At 41.8% G+C, this 20,382-nt stretch overlaps 1 protein-coding gene across 1 annotated transcript in view; it reads left to right on the top strand.

Moving 5' to 3' along the window:
• Positions 1 to 88: 88 nt before the first annotated feature.
• The window catches only part of IMMP2L (inner mitochondrial membrane peptidase subunit 2), a 772,705-nt gene continuing 752,411 nt past the window's right edge, over positions 89 to 20,382 (top strand). Inside the window, exon 1 of the mRNA XM_019653032.1 lies at positions 89 to 343. The gene's annotated coding sequence lies outside the window, so the exon portion shown is untranslated. The remainder of the gene's footprint in view (positions 344 to 20,382) is intronic.

The raw sequence follows: 20,382 nt of genomic DNA, 5'->3' as shown, positions 1-20,382 counted from the left end.
TCCGCCGCCTCTGGCGGATGCCGCGGGGACACCGGCGCCTCGCGACCGCGACAGCTGGCCCGGAGCCGGCCTGCGCCTCCCCGCCGAGCGAGAGCCCCCAGATGCCCGCCCCCCACGAGGGAACAGCGGGCTCCCGCGTCCCGGCCGGGAGGGGGCGCTGCGGGGCCGCGCTCCGCCGGGAAGCGTTGGGCAGCTGGGGGGCGCTGTGCGGCCGGAACAGCAGCATTATTTTAAAGCACGTGTCTGTCTCTGTCATTTTTTTACTTTTAGGGTTTTGGCCAAAGTGGGCGAGGGCACAAACTATCCACTTACCCCTTCTCACCGAGGAAGAGCGGGCGCGAGGGTGAGTAAGGGACGACCGGGCGGAAGGCGCTAGGACGGCCCCGAGCGCGCCGGGCCGAGCAGGGCTGGACCCGCAGCGGCCCCCGGGGACCTCACGCCCGGCGACACGTCCGCATCGGGGACCCGAGGCCCGCCCGCAAGGGTCACGTCCTGCAGGCCCTGGAGGAGCTGGACAGCCGGCCACAGGTGGCCGCTTGACGTCACAGAAGACTGTCCTTGCTGTCACCTCCTGGGCACGTTGGTCTTGTGGTGGTTGGTCTCGGATTGCGATCGCAGAGCTGGGACTGATCCCTGGGACTGTCGTAGAGAATCAGGGTCCTCCTTGGTGATGCTCAGACACCCCCTCCCTAGGACCTTTCTGTTTTAAAAGGGGACGCCTCTAAAAACCCTTTAGGACCCCAAAGCGTGAAGTGAACAGCAGTGCCACAAGTGTTGACGTTCTTTGGGGAGCTTCTCCCCAGTTCCTAGCGGGTGTTTTGGGAGGGAGGCATGCCCAGGCGGGGCCTTGCCCCTGCACTTTCGCTCTGATACCTGCTCACCAGCTGTCTGTGTTCACTTGGGAAAAGCTGCCAAATGGAACACTGAAGTCCTTGGACGGTTGCTGTGGTTTTCGCTGTGGTCTCTTTCGTCGGTTCTTCTCTGGGAGTTTTCCATCGCTGTCCAATACACTACAACCCCTCCCCCCCCCATATTAGTGAAATGAATGAAGCCCAACTCCCCCCAGAAGGTTGGGAACACCTCATGCATCCTCTAGGTCACATATAAAGGGATGTTTTGAATTAGTTAACATTCAGGTTAGCCACAAGCAAGAATGTTGAAACCCGCACTCTGGCATTTACACAGGAAAACTAGAATTGCCTTCTGTGGCATCTTGACACTGACCGGCTCTGCCCTGAACCTGTCTTATTTGTTTGTGCTCAAGTGGCAGCGGACCACAGACTTTACACAAACCCAGAAAATGAGCATCTACTGGTGATGGGTTCGTTCACTGATTCCATCTAGATACTTATTAATAAAGGCAGGATGGTAGGATGATGAGATGGTGTTGGAGACGGCTATTTTGGGTCAGGCCTTTCACCAGGTTTCTGAGGATTTTCTGAACAGTGGCGTGTTTATGTACAAGACCTTCCCTGTACTGCCGATCTCAGTGGCGTGCAGGTCCGTGCAGTGTGGTGGGAGAACAGTGTTGTTCTTCTGCCTTTCTGGTACTTTCTGTAGTAAACTTTCAAGGCTGACTGACCATGGTGATTTGTGGCCTATAATGAATCGTGTATCAGTTTCCAGTGTAATAAATGTGATCATTAGAGGAGGATAATTTTTTGAGTTCCTTTCAAATGGCCTAAGCTTAGAAAGCTCTCTAATGGAGAGTATTAGGGATGATGTCATAGGACAATAAATGCTAACGTTCACTTGAATGGGTTTCTGTACATTTAGCCTCATTTTTTATTGAAGTGAGAAAGGTGTCTCTTTTTTTTTGGTTACAAAGGTTACATAAGGTCAAAAAAGGTTCTTTACAATGGAATCTTGCAAGGATATGAAAAATGGTGAGTCACCTATGAAGTCCCTCTCAGATGACCACTGGCAACAATTTGTGTTTCTTCAACTTTTTGTTTCATAATTTTTTTCATGATTACATATTACCATTTGGCAAAATTATAAATTTCTGCCTTTTACCTATGTGTTCTTGGCTGTTTACTTCCATTCCTTGTTGCACCACAAAGCCTCAAGTAGAATCTGTAGCATGCTTTGTAGTCTGTTAGGCGTGGGCTTGATTCCTGGCTCTTATTTTGTAGCTTGCCACTTAAAACTCTGTTCCGCGCTGTCTCATCTGTCAAAACAGAACAATAGTATATTAAAAAGAGTGTGTACCACACAGTGACTGGCATACAGGTCCTGTTCATGTCCCTCCCTGTTTCTCTATCTGGTCACCCATCACTTAGGATCTTTCTTGTGATTGTGGAAAGCAGTCTAGTACTTAACACATGGTGGACTGGTGACGCAGATTTGCATCTCTACACTTAAATGCCCGGTCCTCAATGTGTTAACTTTCCTAAAGGTGCTAAGGCTCCTGGGTATTTGCATTTTCACAGTGATCACCTGTTGCATCTGGTCCTAGAATTTCTGGGACAAGGACTGACACCTGATGTGGCTCAAATTCCACCCATCAGATCGTTCCACAGCTCTCCCTGAAGAGCGCCAGCCTGAAAAATGAAAGGCCAGGGCTTCCATAATGTGTTTCAAAAGCTCTGACACTGTTCCCAAAGTGAGAAAGACACACTGTTACACTTAGTTGAGTGCTTCAAGTTAGGATTTCTATTTCAGAAATGTCTGTGGCTTATGAGAATTACAATAAAAATGTTGATGCTTCACGTCCGACCTGTCATGATTTTGCCAAGCTGTGGGTTTAATAACACAGCTAAGCTGTGTGTTTAGTGTATCAAATGTGCTAGACGCCAAGAGAGACAAGTCCACAGACATCTGATTTCACAGTCGACACTTGGTTTCACTTTGCAAAGGGGAACATTTTCTCAGTAGATTGTGTGCATATCAGCTGCACTGCAATAGTTTGTGGCACTTCTATCATAAGCTCTGGTCCCTAGGGTTTAGTGTGATTTTTTTATTCAAATGACAGCATAGTATAAATTAGCACCTTGTCAGATAAGCACATTTCCCACAGGTGTCTTCTAGTGTCATTGTTCTTACAAGTTAACAAGGCAAAATAGTTTCTATCGTTGATTTTTTTTTTTGTGTGTGTGTGTGTGTGGAACAAAAACGTTCTTAAAGGAAGACCTCATGTAAGAACACTTTGTATTCAAAAAATCATTTTCAAGTCCATTTTTGTTTGTAATGCTGAACAGGGTAATTCTAGGAATAAAATAACAAATAGCATTTGGATTTCCAGGTCAAGACCTCAAAGCATTGCATGCCCATTATGTGTTGGTGGTGCTGCTGACTCTGACATTTATAACAGTGTTTTGGAGAACAATGTATTCTGGGTTCCAACCTAGAATGTCTCGACCGCCTCCGCCTCCATGTTGAGGTGGTCAGGGCTGTAGAAACACTCTGGAGGCTCTCAGCCCTGGGCCTGGGGCAGGCTCCGTTGTTAGCTGTGTGATCTTGGACAAATTTATCCCTGTAAAGTGGGGTCATGACTTAGGATTACTGTGAGATTTAGTGAGTGTCTGTAAAGTAGCACGCTATTTGGTATAAAACAGATCCCCAGTAAACAGTAGCTTCATTTCCTTTCCTCGAGGTCCTTGCCACACAACAGACTCCCCCTCTCTCTGACACCCCAGACTAACCCACTGGCCAGGACAGGTGGCTCCGACCAAGGGCAGTGCCCTGTGGAACCTGGCATGTGGTAGTGGGGCCTGGGAGAGGAGTATGGCCCGTGCTGACAAAGGGGGTGAGTGCTGGCCTCAGAGAGGGAGGTGCCAGCCTTGTGCTGAGTGCATGGGTTTGGCTGATGAACTTGACTGACAAAGAACCACCTTTATCTCTGGCCTTCCTGTTGGTCTTTGACAGCTGCTCCACTGAGAACTTGGAGCTCCTCCGTGCCTGCTTAGTCCAGTGATAACTTTCTTTGTCACCCTGATACTACCTGAATCACCGTGTTTTTCTATTGCTTTATGGGTGGGACTTAGTCCTAGGTGTCCGTTCTCCCTTAAGATCTGGATGTTTTTCTGTGTTCCAACTCCAGTGGATCCCTTCTTGCCCTTTCTTTGACCTCTAGTTTATTTATTTATACTATATGCTGTGTGCGCTGAACTAGTGATGAACAGTCTCAGTTCTCCATCAAGTAGCTCAGAGTCTAGTAGAACAATAGACATCTCGCCCAGCAGTTCAGGTATCGTGTGCTGTTCGCCATAGTGGAGATACGCGAGCAAAGGAAGGCTAGCAGGAGCCCTTGGCCCCCGATGCACACGCCAGGAAGGGCTTCCGCAGCGGTGGTGTTTGAGCTGAGCCTTGAGGCCGAGGAGGAGTGGGCAGGTTGACCAGCAGCAGAAAGCATTTCCAGGTAGCGCCCATAGCCTGAATGGCTGTATGGCATTATGAGAGCATAATGTGTTCTGGGAACAGTATGTAGGTCAGTGAAATTAGAGTGTGAAGGGCAGTCAGGAGCCAAAGGAGATGAGACTGGATAGCTAATTCGGGGCGCTTTCTGTCCCATGCGTAGTGCGAGCCACTGAAGCATTGCGTGTGACATGACAGGTCACTGAAAGCAGGGTGCTGGAGAGATTCGGGGTGGAGTGGAGTGGCGGGCAGATGGGGGGGTGGCAAGATTGGAGGGACAGTGGATTAGTGTGGCTCACAGCAGGTCGGGAGCTCAGACCAGGGTGGAAGTAGTGGGGATACTCAGAGGTGAGAAGCTTTAGGAGAAATAGTTAGGAGGACGGGAAATTGGCTGGTCTTTGCGACTGTAAACACAGTGGGCGAGCAAGGATGCTAGAGTGACTGCCAGGCGTCTGGGGAGCAACAGGGGAGAGCAGGTCTGACGGGAAGCGAGTTGAGGTTTGGACAGTGGTTGATGTGCTTGCAGAGCTCTCGTTGGTGGGCTGGAGGCGTCTAGAAGGCGGTGGGCTGTAGGACCCTGGAGCGTCAAGAGGCGTGGAGGCAGGAGGTAGAGGTTTCTGAGGCCTTGGCATGCGAGGGCAGTGAAAGGCATGGTGAGCATGTGCGTGAGCACGTCTGCCTCGTGGGTCTCTGATTTGCCGCTGGAGCCCTCAGCCCCTCCTAAGAGACTCAGATATTTGGATTTGCCAGGTAAGCTTAGCCTGGTCTCACCGGTGACTGAAGCAAGCAAGTGCCCACCCCCCACAGCCTTTCCTGTGTGACTGAATCAACAATCTCCATGAACTGATCAGTTTGGTAACTCAGAGCATGTCTGGGACTTCTTACATTAAGAAAATCCAGAAGATAAAAGCATACATTTTTCTTTTATGTAATAAATCACAAAAATTTAATCTTTGTAGTTTTATCCAAAAGTTTATGCTGAGAGCTAGGTCTTTGTAATGGCACTTTGGCATACAGACTTTTTTATATCTTTCTGTTGAAAATGTTTCTAGTATCTATGGTCCACATTTGAAACATCACCTTGCGTACAGCTGGAGGACACGCTGTGAACACATTACCCAGCTCTAGTTTGGGGACTGTGTGCACAAAGACATTTTTTTTGCAGAAGGGAAGTGTTAGTGATAATTGCGTTTTGTATTTTAGGATAATTTAATTTCATATGATTCTTGCACTATGTGGACCAATAAATTCAGAGCATGTCAGGATTCTTTTCCCCTTTCTGCAGTTTCTTGCAGGTTTTCCTGCAGATTTCTCGCTCTAGCAATTCTTTAGCCACACCCTGCCTTCTCTGCTGTCTGTACCTAATTTTCTCCCCGCCTTTAGACGTGGAGGGTGAGTGGTTCCAGGGGCAGAGCTGGCGCTTCGATGAGCAGCGAGTATGTGGAGCCCCCCGAAGCTTAGGGCCGATGGCGCAGATGCTCAGTAGACAGCAGTGGACCTATAAAGCAACAATTGTGGGAGAAGATGAGCGTCGCCACAGATAATTTGCCATGATATTTTTAATAGACTATTTTTCAGAGCAGTTTTAGGTTCATAGCAAAATTGAGAGGCAGGTACAGGGAGCTCCCATATACACCCACTCCCACACATGCACAGCCTCCCTCATTATCAATATCAATCACCAGATGGTACATTTATTACAACTGATGAACCTGAATTGACACATCATTAATCACCCAAAGGTTAGAGCTTACATTAGGGCTCCCTGTTGGTGGTGTACTTTCATGGGTTTGGATGTATGTATAGCAACATGTATCAATCGTTACAGGATCACACAGAGAAGTTTCACTGCCCTAAAAATCCTCTGTGCTCTGCCTGTTTGTCTCTCCCTCTGCCCTCACCCCTGGCAACCACTCATCTTTCTACTGTCTGCATAATGTTGCCTTCTCCAGAATGTTATAGAGTTGGAATCATACAGTATGTAGCATTTTTTCCTTAATTTTTAGTTTGGCTGATATAGTAGATTATTTACAAAACATTTTGATATTTTTCCAAGAGCGTATTTGTTTAATAAGAGTTTTATTAGTGTCAGATTCAAATACTAAATAACTATTATTTAGTTTTGTTAAATAATGACTATTTAGTATTGTTATTATGTAAGGGTAGCCTGAGGCACTTTATAAACTAATTAGCTTGTATTTTTAATGAGTCTCACTGTTTCTCATGTGTAAGAGAACTATAGTCTGAACACAGATGTGGGTTATGATAAGTTAGAAAATTAATAATTTGAGGCATATCTGGTGTGTATGACTGCATGATGTTATTCTTCTAAACATCATTAAAATCTTTACTTTAAAACTTTAAAACAGGCATTAAATGTAAACCTCTAGACATTAAAATGTTAATATGTAGTAACAAGAACATGGAATGGAGTTATGAAGATTTTTATTCAAGTGCTAGCTCTACTATCAGCTACGTGAACATGAACTTTTTATCTCTGAATTTCACTTTCCTTTTGGGAAAATAGAGGTAATATGTATTTCATAGGTTATTTTTGAGGACTATGGGAGCTGTTTGTAAGATTCCTCTATAAATTTAACTCATGAAGAAATGTAAGGAATTATTTGGTTAATGAACCATATGTGGTTACTGTCTTCAACCTTTAATTTTTTTTAGGTTTGTAGACATGTAATAAAAGGGACTAATGATTTTGGGTTAAGAAGGCAATACAGGAAGTCTTCACCACCATTGGTAGATTCTTGGAATTGCATCGAAAAGATGTATAACGAAGCCAGTTTACCAAAGGCTAATTGATACAGACAAGAGTTAAGTTCCTATGGCATCTCATCACTGCTATAACGAAACAACGCTGAACGAAACATTATTTGAGGACCTGCTGTACTGCTGAAAAGATTATTTAGCCATGTCTGAGGAAAAAAATGACTGTTTTTCATCTGAATATGTCTCGTTGATTAAGCCTGCATGTGCCTTCTTATGAAAGGTATACACTGTGGGATGTTCCGTTTCTGTGCTTGGCTTCAAATCATATTTATTACCTAGTTGTCAGCTTGAGATGTTAGTCCTCCTTCCAACAGCATGAATTATATTGCCTAATTCTGTGGAGCCGGAGACACTTTATTTCTTGTTTATGGTAAGAAAAGGCTAGATTCTAAAGTTCTTATGACCAGTCTGTGTGGTTGAAGTCACTAGGGCAAGGTAGAGTTAGGTAGATAGATTCTTGGGGAAGAGAATAAAAACAGTCTTGTTGAAATCCTACAGCAGGTGATATATTAAATATAATTCGTTTCAACCAAAATGGCCCTCTAGTTTAAAATACTTAGAGAGAGGAATGGTCGGTGACATACTAATGAATTAAAATTAAAGACAACTTTACACTTTTGAGTTTGAGGGTGCTCAACAGTGCTTAGTTCAAAATATAAGCGTAATTGTCATTCTCTGTAGTACAGTTGACATCTTTATTATATTGCCATCTCAACTTGTTGTAGTTACTTCCTTCTGTTACCTTCAAAGTAGACCATACTGCCAAAGACAGAGAGATGAAATATCCTGTGGCAAAAGATGTAAGCATGGCGGTCCAACCACCAGCCCCCAAGGTAGACAGACACGGGGCGTCAGGAAGGAGCTGTCACCGCTGAACGAGAAACAGTACAAGGTGGCGTCTGACTTAGGATGTGGAGAATGGGGAGAAGAAAGTTTGACAAGCATTCTAGAGAAGAGTGTAGTAGAACAACTTTCTCAGTGTGTTTACTTGGAGCAACTTCTCTGTGTAGCAGCCATGTATTGGGCTGTCGGAAAAGTCATGACGTATTTTTTTCTGTTTTTTTTTTGCAAAACTGTGTCATGACTTTTCCAACAGCCCGATAAAATGTCAGTTTAGAGAACTGAACTGGGTGACACAATGGATAACATATACTTTTTGCAACTAGGTTCTCATTGCCAGGATAAATGTGGGGGAAATCCAGTGGTCTTTAGATTTCATGAAATCTTCCTGGACATTTAATCCCAGATTTTGAAAGTAGGATAAAAAAGAGGTATGACTGTTTTACACGCAATGGAGAGTGAAATTGTTGAGTGAACGGTACAGATTTGAGGCCAGGCTTACCTGTCTTGGATTTTATGCTGATGAAAACAAAGTGGGGAGTCAGCTCTGATCTTTTATCATCAGTGTCCTCATCTTGAAGGAGGGCTGATTGTCTGGTTGGTTAGCGTTGACTGGAGACAGTAATTGTTTTAAGCCCTTAGGCCAGGCCACTCATTACCTTATCCTATCTTTCTGCAGCATTCTGTCCCACAACTGTTTAAAACTGATTTATTGGGTAAGTAAAAAGTACATTTGATATTTGAATCAGTTTCAAGTCTGGACAGTTAAGTGCTGGTTAAGCTCTAGCTTGTAGTTAGTGATCTTTTTCTTTTTTAAATGTTTATTAAATTTATTGGTGTGACATTGATTAGTAAAATAACATAGGTTCCATGTGTACATTTCTGTAATATATCATCTATATATTATTGCATTGTGTGTTCACTACCCAGAGTCAGTGATCCTTTTAAAATTCCCATTTGACTAGCTCACACCCTTGCTTAAAGTGGTGGCGGGTTACAGTTGTCCTCAGATGAAGGTAAAAAACTTCCTTAAATTGCCTAAAAAGCCCTATTTCATCTGGCCCTCTCCAGCATTTTTCTCTTTTTTGTTTTCATTCTAGTCTTAGCATTCTATAATCCAATCATACTAACTTATAGACAGTGAGTTCTTATTTACATTGCTTTTGTTCATTTTTTTTTAAATCTGGGTCACATCTTCTCAATTTCTCAATCTCTAAACCTGCTTAAAGGTTTAGAGACCACTGTCCATTCTAGGTTGACTCTCCCTGAGCAGAAAATTCATTGGATATCCTTATTTGTTTACCTTTGAATAATGGAGTAGACTCTTCCTAGATAGCTGTTGAATGAACGTGATCTTGAGTGGTTGGGAGAGAGGAGAGAGATCAACTTGAACTGACCTCGGAAGGAAGGGAAAAACCTTCAAAATACCAGGTATAGTTTGAACAGAGACAGTGGAAATAGCTTTATTCTTAAATTTAGGACCAATGATAAACTATGGGGCTGTAGTAAGGGCTACAATTACTGTGGGACATATAAATTGAGGTTAGATGGTGAATGACCTAAATATTAGACTTAGTAGTCTATAAATAGTAGGGAGGGGATAATTGAAGGATTTTTGACTGGGTACTCATGGGCAAACCATGTTTTAAGAAGATTAATCTGACAAGTGTATGGGATAAGTTGTAAAGTTGAGGGGATGATGAGAAGTAGACCAATTGGGAAAGTATAATTTACTTGGAAGGTAGTGAGGATTTTCACTATGATAATTGTGGGAATAGAAAGAGATGGTAAAAAAAACCATTACAGAAAAGAGCGATACAACTGGACTATGTGAAAATTATGCATTGCCAAAAACCGAATAAAATAAAAATTTTAAAAACCCATATCAAAAAGCAAAGACAAGCTAAGAAAAAGATTTGCAATTCATATCATAGGAAAAGGGCTATTTTCATAAATATGTAAAGGATGCCAACAACTCAGTGGATAAAAATGAACAATCAAATAGAAAAACAGACAAAGATATGAAGGCTATGAATAAATAGTTCATAATAAGATTCAAAATAAATCTTCAATGAGATACCCTTTTTAATCCCATCAAATTGGCAAAGGAACAAATTTTGAAAACATTTTGAAATGTTTTTGAGGGCACAGGGAGATAGGCAATATCATCACTGCTAATGGGAATATGAATTTTTGCAATTTTCCTTGGGACCAATTTGAAAATAAGTTATTAAAGCTTAAAATACACATAGCAGTTGATTCTTCTACTAGAAGTTAGCCTACAGATCTTGTGTGAAAAAATACATATTTAAGGATTTTCTTGGTAGCAATTGGAAACAAATTAAATGTTCATGTTTGGGGGACTGGATAAATAAATAATGGTCCATATAGTGGAATGTTAAGCAGCTGTTTAAAGGACTGAGGCAGTTTATGTATACCAAAATGGACTAATTGTTACGTCAAAAGGTAAGTCCTGAACAGTGGGTACTAGTAGGTTACTATTTTGGAGGACAGTAAATTAAGATCCATATTGTCTGGTATCGGCACAGAATATCTCTGGAGGGAATTATAAGAAAGAAATGGAAACCGCTTCTGGGGATTGGAACTTGGTGGCTGGAGAACGGGGATGGAGGGAGTCTTACTTTACATTGTATACCCCTTTTTGGATATTTTGAATTTTGTATTATACAAAAAAATTAAAAAGAAGGAAACAGTCAACTCAAAACGTGTTTCTCTATTACGTATAGCCAACTCCGAAAAAACTAGGAAATAGAAAAATGTATTTAAAAAAGCACTCTGTGGTTCATATATCGGATAAGGGGTTAACATCCAGAGTAGATAAAAACTACCACTCAACAACAAAAAAACAATCCAATTAAAAAAATGAGCAAAGGACTTGAATGGACGATTTTACAAATGGCCAATAAGCGCTTGAAAAGATGCTCAAAACCCGTAATCATTAGAGAGATGCAAATCCGAACCACATGAGCCAGCACTACCTCACATTCATCAGAGGAAGTAACACGTGTGGGCAGGCATGTGGAGAAACTGGAGTCCCAGGCACTCTTAGAATGTGAGATGGTGCTGCCACTGTGGGAAACAGTTCAGCAGTTCCTCAAAAACTTCAACATAGAATTACTGTACGATCCAGCAATTCCATTTCTGGGTTTCTGCCCAAAGGAGTTGAAAGCAGGGTCTCTAAGACTTGCGTTCAAAGCAGCATTATTCACATTAGCCAAAAGGTGGGAGCAACCCGAGTGTCCGTGGACAGATGAACGAATAAACAAAATCGGGTGTGCTCGAACAGCTACAGTGGCCATTATTCAGCCTCAAAAAGGAAGGGAATTCTGACATGCTACCAGATGGATGAACCTGGAGGACATTATGCTAAACAAAATGTAAACCAGTCACAAGGAGACAAACTATGATTTCATTCATAGGAGGTACCTCACGTATTCAAATTCATAGAGCCAGAAAGTAGAATGACAGGGCCAGCGCCTGGGTGTGGAGGGGATGTGGGGGGGTGTTGTTTAATGGGGATGAAGTTCCACTTTTGCAAGACAAAGAGCTCTAGAGATGGGTTGCATAACAGCGTGAATATACTTCTCACTACTGAACTGTACACTTTAAAATGGTTAAGATGGTAAATTTTATAACGTGTATTTTACCACAATAAAAAAAGGTGACATAAACCTTCCTCCCTCTCCTCACCCCCCAAAAGAACCCTGTGGTAAAAATAGGGGAAATGAACATTCAAATAAATGGCTATGATTCAGAATATAATCTAAGCATCCAAAATGAGGTACAGACAAAGCTTTGGGGTGGCGCATGGGATGTGGATAAGGGAGAGTGCCCATGACTTCACGGCACAGGAGGTGATGCTCTGAGCTAGGGTTAGGCGGCAGTGTTTCTGGGATGGACTGGGGTGGAGAGAGATTCTAGGCCACAGGAGAAGCACGCATGAAGGTGATGGCTGTGACTCTGGCACAGGACTAGGTGACCTTCGAAGAGAATCAGGCTGGATTCCTTTTTTTTTTTTTTTTTTTTTTTTTTTTTTTAGCTAAACCATCCTGCCACCTGTTGGCAGCTCAGCGGCAGCTCAGCTCGGGCCGGGACTTGAACTGCTGTTGCTCAGAGCTCACACTCTTGAGCGAGCTTTTAACCAACTGAGCCACTTGGCCGGCCCCAGGCTGGATTCTTGATGTCTGAATGTTGGGCCATGGAATTTGGACTCTGTTTCTGTCTAGTCATGTAAGTTTTTTGAATGGAGTGGTGTCATGGTCTGCATTTTAGAAAGGTATGTTTCTAGGAGAGGTGCAGAAAAAAAAAGCAAGAAAAACTATTTTCTGATTGGCTTCTATTGAAATCCTTTGTCAGAAAAGTCAAGGGAAAGAGAGAGTCTCAAGGATTGCCACTTGATCATGGAATAAAAAAATTGTAAGAATGGTGATTGATCTGAAGCGTGGTTCTCTCTTGGGGAAGATTTGCCATCTTACTACAATAGCATTGATTTACGAATCTTTTACTTTTAACAAATATATGATTGAATCTGAAAATAGAAGACTACATTTCCTCTCCTACAAAATTTAATTTTATGGTACTATCGACCACCTCATTGTTATCTTGGCTTATAAATAGCTGACGGAGGAGTCTGTTGGTTAGAAAGCATGCCTTGGGATTGAGCAAGGGCACTCTTGCTGGCTCACAGAGGGCTCATCTTGGTCCTTTGCTGGACACATGTTTGTTCTCAAGCAAAGGAGTATGGGTAAATTGGGGGGAATGAGTCATTCTAGCAGGTCCTACCACTTGTAGGAGGTGATGGTGGTTACATCCGCTTTGAAGTTGAAAAGGAGCGCATGCTAGTATGGTTATGGATGTTTAATCATGTAACTACTTTAGAAAAAGTGGTAGTTTAAAATTAGTTGCAGTTTTTGTTTTAAAAATGTGGTTGATTTTTAGCGACTTAGTTCTGTATTTGCTTTCATATTTGCTGAAAATATTACATATGATGATTATGCTTATAACACTGTAAGATGTTTTTCTAGTATTAACTGAACGATTGTGGGAAATGTTACACTTTAAAGGTCGTGTTGATTTTGTGGCATTTCCCATTTTACATGTTATACACACAGTTGAATTGGTTTAGCTCCCCTTTGAGTGTTTAAAGATCTGGGTAATAAGTGTAGAAGGGAAATTGCAAAAGGGCACGGTGTTTGGGAATGCACACACCTTTCAGCTTCCAGCTTTCCATTGTTGCAGCAGTGAACCTACAAATTCTAAGAGGCGGTTCAGAAGGCCCAAAGGACAGCAGGACAATACGGGTTTTCAGTGCTCAAGTACAAAGACAGCGTTAGTTCTATTTTCCTATTAATTGATGTGTGTATAGACTTGTGCTTTGCTTCCTTTTGTACCTCTTGCCCATTTGAAAATTTACTAGAAATTAATGCGACTTGAGCATTAACCGTTTTATATAGTGGGTTGAGTGAAGTTCAGAACACTCTTCTGTGAATCGCATGTGCGTGCTGTAATAGCAGGGATGTGACTCGTCACTCTGTTTATTGGGAGTGGAGAGTGCACCCTGGGGATGGAGAAAAACTGGGAGGCAGCGAAGTGGCGTGCCAAGGGCACCGGCCATGGGGTCAGATTGCCTGGATTCAGCCCACCACTTACTGTCGGTGTGACCTTAGGAAGAGGATTCTCCCTGTCAGTTTATACCTCTTAAAATGGGATAAAATAGGGTTAATGTAGCGATTCATTGAGGTAATTAGAATAACAACGTTTATTGTAATATCAATATAGTGATATAATCTTTTCGACAATACATATGAATATTTGTTACTAGACTGAAATTTTTATTTGATTGGTTTCACAATAAAATTGTTCTTTTTTATAGCATTTCTTTCTTTTTCCAATTCATGCTTCTTTTAGAGTGTATAAATTTGATCATTTGACTGATTTTGTGCGTGACCCATCAGTCTATCTTCATAAAAAATGAAACAAAACCTCACTGTAGTGCTTTTCAAAAACTTTAATGTGACTTGAATATTTGTACTGAAATTAAACACCCAAATGTAGCGAAATATGGGTATAATTTTGGCCAAAGAGAAATAATGTTTTAAACATGTCCTGGAAGATTTTGTTAAATACATTTGCTTCTAAAACTGACTTTTCATCTGTGATTTTGTAATGGCTCTATTTCCTAGACACGCATGGAAAGGTGAAATTGCCACCCTTCTTTTTAATTAATTGAGTGACACAGCACTTGGCCAGGGAAAGGTCTTGGGTGATGTGTTTACTCTCCTTGCAGAGCAAAGCTACATTAGATTCTGAAAAACTTCTTTATTATTCAGAACTGGTAGATATTAATTTAAGTTTCTTTGAATTCCTATATGGTTCATATATTTTTATCTAGCTCATGTATTCCCTAAAATCTATCAAAACCGTTACTGGGTTTTCTTTCTAAGCCATTTACTGTAACTACCACTGTGGTGTTTCTAATATCATTTGATGTCGATGAGACAATTAAAATAAGCTTCTTACAAAATTGAAAAGACCAGGGAATTATTCTCAGGGCCACTGAGCTGTCGATTAAGTTGAAAACAGCCTATTTGGTGACCAGTATGAACATAACTTAGTTTTATTTATTATTATGCGTGCTTATTTGCAAATGGGGCACTTATCTTTGATGCTGGAAGCAGGAATCTATTAGAGGTTTTCCCAAGTGTGTGTGTTGTCCTGTACGATCTGACCAGCCACTCGACGTGTGTTTGTTAAATGCGCACAGGTGTGAAGTACAGCTGAGACAAGAAATTTAACTGCTGTGGTTAGCCGTGGACAGTCTCGTGAGCATGTTGACCTTGCAGCAGAAGGCAGAAGAGGTGTTGGAGCACAGGCACAGTGCGGATGGTGACAATGGGGCCACACAGCGGCTCCCTTAGGCTCCTGACTGGCATTTAATGGAGTTGAGTGATGGAGTTGAGTTACAGTAAATCCAACTCTCTGTCCAGCAGCACTGGAAGTGGGTGTCAATATAAAACCATCCATAAAATTAACCAAGCAGCCAAGAAACGTTTAGCACCTGCAAGTGCTTAGCAGGTTTCTAAGACCTTGAGGTGATAAGAGAAGAGTGAGACCCTGCTCCTCCCTTTAGGGGCTCCCCATCTAGCTGGGGGATGAGCTTCGCTATAAAAAGGTAACTAACAGCACTGGGTGCTGAGTCAGGGTGTGGCCAGTACGTGCCAGCGGGGCCTGGAGCTGGAAGAGGACACTGGGTAAGGTTTCCTGAGGAGATGCAGACTAGGTTATCGCTTCCCAGCTCCCCAGATCTTAGGAGTAATTATGTATGTTCAGCTCTGCGGGTTTCAGAGTCACCTAACTTACTACACCATAGAGCTGGGAGTGGGTTCAGGTGTCTCCCCGGCTTCCAGTCGAGCGCCCTGCACGGTCCCAGTGATGATGTGCGTAGGACGGCTGAAGGTTTCTGTCTGAGACCAACCCCTTTCTGCTTATCCTGCCTCGTGTGTTCACCAACAGATCGAATCTCCCCACTGGTCTCCTGAATGTTGGGTGATGGAGCACCCCCTGGGTACCCCATTCCTGTTTTGTTTCTTTATGGCAAATAGCTAAAATTGCTAGTTAAATGTGAGTTTGGTGAATTTTTCCATTTAAGGTGATTTCTTTTTACTGAGGAATTATTAAAGTGAGATGAGATATTTGTTTGCAGTACATAAAACATAGCAGTAGCTGGCATTTACAATGGGCTTTTCCATGGTTCAGTTAGATTATTTTGGCTTTCTCTGTTATGAATCATTGGCTTGAAGACTTAAATCGTTGGCTTGGTACATAAATAATGCCATTAAACATTATAAGATAAATTTAGAAACAGCTGCATCAGAGAATAACTATATTTCTTAAAACCCATGTTTTCCCTCTATGTGGATATGTCTACATTCCAATTTTCAACATCAGCTAATTCCTAACAAACTGTTTCCTAACAAACCCACAGGGGTCCAACCATTGTATACCAGGACTGATGATAATTAATAAAGCAATGGGCATTTTAAATATTTCAAATTCACAAACTTTCCATTTCACTACTGGATCCCAAATTCACATAACAGTTGGCTATGGAGATACAATAATCAAAGAATAATTGGAAAGCTTTATTTACTCAGCTCAACAATTATACTTTGGAAATTATGTAGAAGGATAACTGATAAATTGAAAAGAAATTTTATTCTTGCAAGGGAACTTTATTACTAACATATGTCTGAGAATGATCCCAAAGGAAACCTATTTAAAAATAATATTTTGCATTTTATTGAACATCAATTTATAAAATACTTTCATAGCATTACCTACACTAAATTAAAGTAGCACTACCTAATTCACCTTCTGAGGCAAAATACCAGTTCTTTACTACTGCTCAGTTTCAGAAACTAAGCAATCCCAAAGGTATATTTCAATGGTTTATAATCATTACTGTTGTTCATTACTTAGGCGATCAATTTCCCATATTTCGCTGGTAGGAACACCTTCAAACAGGCCCCTGAGCCCTTTCGATGTGCTTCCGTCATTTTTCGGAGAATTTCTTCACTTGGTGGCATGTAAGAAGATGTTCTAGGCTCATCTCACACCTTCTCTGCCCAGCCCTGGAAGGAACCCTTTCTCTGAAGAGCCCTGGTTCCTTATTGTGAAGAAGAAGCTAAGATCCAGACCCTAGATGTACTCATCACCAGGGCGGCTTTGCTTTTAGGTCTCCGGAGGGTTCTTCCTTGACTTCCGCTTGTGTATTTGTGTCTCCCTTTTCCCATAGAGAGCACTCTGGTTCCCAGCTAACACTTTTACTCATTTGCTCTATTCTATAATGTATCTAAAATAGTATGGAAAATAGCTCCCAATGAGCACCTTCACTCATTTGCTTAATCCTACAATGTATCTAAAATAGAACTGCTCCTGCATTGTTTGCATTTCTCCTTCCCTCCCCCACCCCAGCTGAGGGTATATAATTAAATACTTTGTTCATAAGTTAATGGGATTAAAAGAGGGTGGGAAGAAACTCTTGGAGGTGATGAATATGTTTAAGGAATATGATGTGGTCATGGTTTCATCATGGGTGTATACTCATCTCCTAATTCATCAAGTTGTGTATATTAAATATATCCAGCTTTTTGTACGTCAGTCACATTGCAATAAAGTGGTTAAAAAAAAGAGAAGATGATGGGCGAATTGCAATGGTGGGCAATGTAGGTTCAGTATGAACTGCCCATTTTCAGAACTTATGTTTGAAAGAAACAAATTTCTCTGTGCTACAACAAAAAAAAAGTTAATTGGATTAAGTCCCTCCTCCACCCACCACAGTTCGTACCTGTTTAATTCTCTGTCTTGTTTAGATTTTGAGTGTCAAGTAAGGCAAGACCATTTCTTTTTCTTTATGGGTATAATATGTAATAAAAACATGTGAGACATCAAGAATATTGAGATTGTTTTGTCCTGTTTTTCATATTTTTCATTAGAAACTATTGCTGAAGTAAAATAAAGATTAATCTGTCTTTTCTTTTTACTCATGAAGGTTTCTCTACCTCTTTGAATTTTACTCATAATAGCATATGCATATCTCTGTTAATGCCATGTTTGGTTCCTGAAAAACCTTTAATTATGCCAAATCATGTCCTACCAGTGATAGGGCTTATAGGGAACATAAAGTTAGAAACAGATGATTTGAAACCAGTGAAATTTTGTAAATGGAACGAACACAAAAACAAAAATAAATTATAATAAAAATGGTTAAATCTCAACTGGCATTTACACTGAGTATCACAGTTGGTCTTAAGCAGCCGTAAACCCTGGTTTCCTACTGTGAGTTGTAGGTCCATTAAAGTCATCCATTTCTCACAGAGACTAATTCCATCAGAGGTAAAAATCTGATCCAGGGTGTTGACTCACCAATTTTATTTTGAACAGGGGAAAATATTGTGCTTGTCTTTATCTGCACTCAGCTTCCTCAGATAGTGGAAGTCTTGAAGCCACTAAATGAGATTCCAGGTCTGAGAAAACTTGCTCTTGGTGGGATCAAAACTTTTATGTGCTGGGGAAAATTATATATATATATATATATATATGTACACACACACACTTAGGAGCTGATAGGGTGCAAAGGTGATATTTTCTTTTTATTTGTATTTGTTTGTTACTAATGTGGTTGAATATCTTTTTATATCTTTATATACTTTCCATATTTCAGTGAAATGCCTCCCATGTATTTGACTCACTTTTCTCTCAGACCAATTGTAATTTTTCTTATCATTTATAAGAATTGTATAATTTTAGAGATATTAAAACTTTGGGACTAATATAACAATTTTCAATATGCTGATTATCTTTAATCTTATTTATGGTATGTTTTGATTTTTATGTAGTCAAATCCATTAGTAGTTTTATGTTTTTTGGGTTTTGTAAAATGTTAAGAAAGGCCTCTTTTCACCCTTCAAAGACTGTTTGCTTTTATTTTTATTATTTTTTATTTTTAATATTTAATCTTTGAATTATGTAGAATTTATCTTTCTATAATGAAATAAATAAATATCCACGTTTGATTTTTCACCCTCCAAATTGTGGCTAGTTATTTCAAAATCATGTGTTAATTCAAGCCTCTCCTCCTCAATGTTATTATCTTTGTCACATACCAAATTTCTTTCTGTCTTTGGGTCTTTCCTGGGTTTATTATTTTATTAGTTATTTCTGCAAAATAAATTACCCCTTTAACTCAGTGGCTTAAAACACTTGTTATCTCTCCCAGTTTCCATGGGCTGGAAATGTGGGAGCAGCTTAGCTTCACAGTTATACTCCTTTAGGGTCGCTTAAGGTTGGATTGAGGATTTCAACCCAAACCACAGTCCCCTGAAGGCTTACCTGAGGCAGGAGGCTGTGCCTTTCAGGCGGCTGCTTACAAGGCTGGCCAAGGTCGTGCTGGGTGTTGAGGAGACAAGGGAGGCGCCATTCCTTTCTAGCTGGGCCTCTGCCAGGGCTGGTTGTCCTCAGGACACGGTGCTGGCTTGCCTGGAGTTAGTGATCTCGGAGAGAGCCAGGAGGAAGCTATTCTTCTGACTAGCCTCAGAAATCACACAGCATCACTTACGAATGCCACGTTCTGTTTGCTGGGAGCACATCACCGAGTCAAACCCACCCCTAATAAAATGGGAATTAGGCTCCCCACCTTTTGCAGGGGGGAGGGGCCTGTCAACAAATATGCAGGAATGTTTAAAAACCACCGCAGCCCCCCTTTATTCCATTCCTATATCTGACAATGTGTGCACTAATATCATACCTTTTCATGTATCGATTCATTTAGAGTCGTGTCAGACTGATGGGATGTCAGATAATGCTGTGCTGTACTGGACTTGACAGCCATTGGCTCTTACTGGTCAAGGGTCTACACATAGGTACACAAATAGTATTGATAATCTGGGGACATTTTAAGTTGCTTTATTTATTTCCTCAACTTCTGAGACTTATTTGGAATTTTATAGCAGGGGCCATTGTATTTCATTGCAGATACCTGCTCACAGCATTAAAAAAAAATTCTTTTTTACACAATTTCATACTTCCATGGGTAATTTTAAATGCTTTGATTGGCAGATACATTGTATCCTCGGGGCATTGCATGTTGATGAAATTTCACAGGTATCTTAAACAGAATTTCTAATGCACCAGCAAGTAGGTACAATGAAGCGAAGGCATTTCTGTGTGGGGGGCTATCTGAATAACCCGTCAGCTTCGAGGCTCCCGGGGGCTCCCTGGACCTGCTGGCCCCAGCGCCTGGTGTCTAGAGAGCTGAGCTCCATGTGCTTTAGTCTCCAGGGCGAGCCACTTTGTACTCTGACCTCTTGGCTGCCTTTTTTTTTTTATTGTGTTGCCAGCTTGACCTTTGTCATCATTTAATAAATGTGTGTGCCACCTGCACTGGCGTTTATCAGGACCTTGGAGGGCACTGGACCAACCACTCATTCCAGAGTCATCAGCTATGGCTCGCACCTGAACTTGGGTCAGCCTTGCTGTCTGGCCCTCGTCTTCATCCAGCCCTGAGCCGGCACCGTGGCTGTTTCAGCGCCCTGTGGCCGTGCAGCTGCCAGCGACGGGCTGTGGGCGGCCTTCCAGATCTTCTGACCGTAGTTTGGACAGGTTTTATTTTGACAGAGTAAGCAGGGCCTTCGTGTGCCGCCCTGCTCGGGAGCCTGGGCCTCTCAGTGTTACATTTGTCATTCTGGTCTGAGTCATGAGTCCCCGGCCGGCCGAGGGTGTGCTGGTCCCGTTGTATTTCCCAGTCCCACTTTTCTGTGACCTCGCTTGCCCACCTTTGCCCCAGGAGGGTCTCTGGTGGCCGTGGTTCTCTTGAGAAACCTTCCT

The sequence above is a fragment of the Hipposideros armiger genome, unplaced genomic scaffold (genome assembly GCF_001890085.2).
Source record: "Hipposideros armiger isolate ML-2016 unplaced genomic scaffold, ASM189008v1 scaffold_192, whole genome shotgun sequence".
NCBI lineage: Eukaryota > Metazoa > Chordata > Mammalia > Chiroptera > Hipposideridae > Hipposideros > Hipposideros armiger.
Note: the sequence above shows the minus strand (reverse complement) of the source record. Positions and strands in the feature narration are given on the sequence as shown.